Source organism: Hylobates moloch, unplaced genomic scaffold (genome assembly GCF_009828535.3).
Source record: "Hylobates moloch isolate HMO894 unplaced genomic scaffold, HMol_V3 SCAFFOLD_3, whole genome shotgun sequence".
NCBI lineage: Eukaryota > Metazoa > Chordata > Mammalia > Primates > Hylobatidae > Hylobates > Hylobates moloch.
This window is the reverse complement of record NW_026652278.1, coordinates 135102659-135106024: the sequence shown is the minus strand read 5'-3', so window position 1 is coordinate 135106024 and position 3366 is coordinate 135102659.

Here is a 3366-nt window from a genome sequence, read left to right as displayed (position 1 = left end):
CATGGAATGTTCTTCCATTTGTTTGTGTCCTCTTTTATTTCATTGAGCAGTGGTTTGTAGTTCTCTTGAAGGGTCCTACACATCCCTTGTAAGTTGGATGTTCTTTAAGCAATATGTTGACAGGCACCAGCCAGTAGGTAAAACTGAGGTTAAATTGTATCTTCTATCACAGATGTAAAAACCAAAGCCTCACAGTAATATCTGACTTGTAGTCTGCAATCAATAATGTGGGAAAATTATATTTGATACACAGATGAAATAAGATTGTTGATTGGGTAAGAAGATAATTAGCATAAAGAGAAGAAAATACACATTAGAAATGATACTTATTTTTTGTTTCAGACGGTGAGATCTTACGAGTCTTAGGTGATATTAAGAATTCATAATTACCATTCTAACTAGGAGTCTGTCTGTTTCCTAGACTGTCTTAACATTAACACCATCTCTTGCTTCAAAGAAACAGATTTGTTATACCTACAATTGCTTGTTTTATGGAGTAAACCTTGAATTACCTTAGAGAAACAACTGAACTTCTTTATCTCATTCTCTGAAGCTATTAAGTGATTTCATAGCATGAAACAATACTTTAAAGACTGAAAGTGTATGTTGTAGCAATCAATAGAGTTATTTAAAGAATGGGCTTTATTATTTGGTCTACATTCCTTAATGTGATATTATTACTGTAAACAAATCTTTAGATATAAGTAAAATCTTAATGATTAAAATAGCAAATATGAAGAGAAAAATAAAATAAATTTTGCCAATTCAAAGTTTCTATTTTAAGTTACTATTTTATTTTTTCTTAGTGAGTGATCTAGAATCTTTGAATTAATTTGAAATACACCCAATACTTGAGTATTATAATATATTTGACAATTTATTAGAAAGAAGTCAAGGTCTTGAACTTTAGTTTCTTTAATCCATTTATATATGAAATGGCCTTTTAGAATAAAATGTTGATTAAAAATAACCAAAGCATAAAGATTCAATTCCATCCATTCATATCAAGGGCTACACTTATTTCATTTATAAAATTGAGTCAGATGGTCAACAAGATCTATTTGGCCTACATTTCATGTAATATCTTGAGCACAATGTAAGAATGTGTTCATTAAATTGTTCTTTCAAATATTTAATTCTCGAGCTCCGGTCTCCAGCTCCCAGCCCCAGCGACACAGAAGATGGGTGACTTCCTGCATTTCTGCTTGAGGTACCAGTTTCATCTCACTAGGGAGTGCCTAACAGTGGGTGCAGGACAGTCGGTGAAGCGCACTGTGCACCAGCCGAAGCAGGGCGAGGCATTGCCTCACTCGGGAAGCACTAGGGGTCAGGGAGTTCCCTTTCCTAGTCAAAGAAAGGGGAAACAGACAGCACCTGGAATATCGGGTCAGTCCCGCCCTAATACTGCGCTTTTCCAATGGGCCTGGAAAACCGCACACTAGGAGATTGTGTCCCGCACCTGGCTCGGAGGGTCCTATGCCCACGGAGTCTCGCTCATTGCTAGCACAGCAGTCTGAGATCAAGCTGCAAGGTGGCAGCGAGGCTGGGGGAGGGGCGCCCGCCATTGCCCAGGCTTGCTTAGGTAAACAAAGCAGCCAGGAAGCTCGAACTGGGTGGAGCCCACCACAGCTCAAGGAGGCCTGCCTGCCTCTGTAGGCTCCACCTCTGGGGGCAGGGCACAGACAAACAAAAACTCAGCAAGAACCTCCACAGACTTAAATGTCCCTGTCTGACTGACAGCTTTGAAGAGAGTAGTGGTTCTCCCAGCACGCAGCTGGAGATCTGAGAACGGACAGACTGCCTCCTAAAGTGGGTCCCTCACCCCTGAGCAGCCTAACTGGGAGGCACCCCCCCAGTAGGGACAGACTGACACCTCATTCAACCGGGTACTCCTCTGAGACAAAACTTTCAGAGGAACTATCAGACAGCTGAATTTGTGGTCTCACGAAAATCCGCTGTTCTGCAGCCACCACTGCTGACACCCAGCCAAACAGGGTCTGGAGTGCACCTCTAGTAAACTCCAACAGACCTGCAGCTGAGGGTCCTGTCTGGTAGAAGGAAAACTAACAAACAGAAAGGACATCCACACCAAAAACCCATCTGTACATCACCATCATCAAAGACAAAAAGTAGATAAAACCACAAAGATGGGGAAAAAACAGAGCAAAAAAACTGGAAACTCTAAAAAACAGAGCACCTCTCCTCCTACAAAGGAACGCAGTTCCTCACCAGCAATGGAACAAAGCTGGATGGAGGATGACTTTGATGAGTTGAGAGAAGAAGGCTTCAGACGATCAAACTACTCTGAGCTACGAGAGGAAATTCAAAACAATAGCAAAGAAGTTAAAAACTTTGAAAAAATATTAGAAGAATGGATAACTAGAATAACCAATGGAGAGAAGGGCTTAAAGGAGCTGATGGAGCTGAAAGCCAAGTTTCGAGAACTACGCGAAGATTGCAGAAGCCTCAGTAGCAGATGCGATCAACTGGAAGAAAGGGTATCGCTGATGGAAGATGAAATGAATGAAATGAAGAGAGAAGGGAAGTTTAGAGAAAAAAGAATAAAAAGAAATGAACAAAGCCTCCAAGAAATTTGGGACTATGTGAAAAGACCAAACCTACGTCTGATTGGTGTACCTGAAAATGATGGGGAGAATGGAACCAAGTTGGAAAACACTCTGCAAGATATTATCCAGGAGAACTTCCCCAATCTAGCAAGGCAGGCCAGCATTCAGATTCAGGAAATACAGAGAACGCCACAAAGATACTCCTCGAGAAGGGCAACTCCAAGACACATAATTGTCAGATTCACCAAAGTTGAAATGAAGGAAAAAATGTTAAGGGCAGCCAGAGAGAAAGGTCGGGTTACCCACAAAGGGAAGCCCATCAGACTAACAGCTGATCTCTCAGCAGAAACTCTACAAGCCAGAAGAGAGTGGGGGCCGATATTCAACATTCTTAAAGAAAAGAATTTTCAACCCAGAATTTCCTATCCCGCCAAACTAAGCTTCATAAGTGAAGGAGAAATAAAATACTTTACAGACAAGCAAACGCTGAGTGATTTTGTCACCACCAGGCCTGCCCTAAAAGAGCTCCTGAAGGAAGCACTAAACATGGAAAGGAACAACCGGTACCAGCCACTGCAAAAACATGCCAAATTGTAAAGACCATCGAGGCTAGGAAGAAACTATAGCAACTAACGAGCAAAATAACCAACTAACATCATAATGACAGGATCAGATTCACACATAACAATATTAACGTTAAATGTAAATGGGCTAAATGCTCCAATCAAAAGACACAGACTGGCAAACTGGATAAGGAGTCAGGACCCATCAGTGTGCTGTATTCAGGAAACCCATCTCA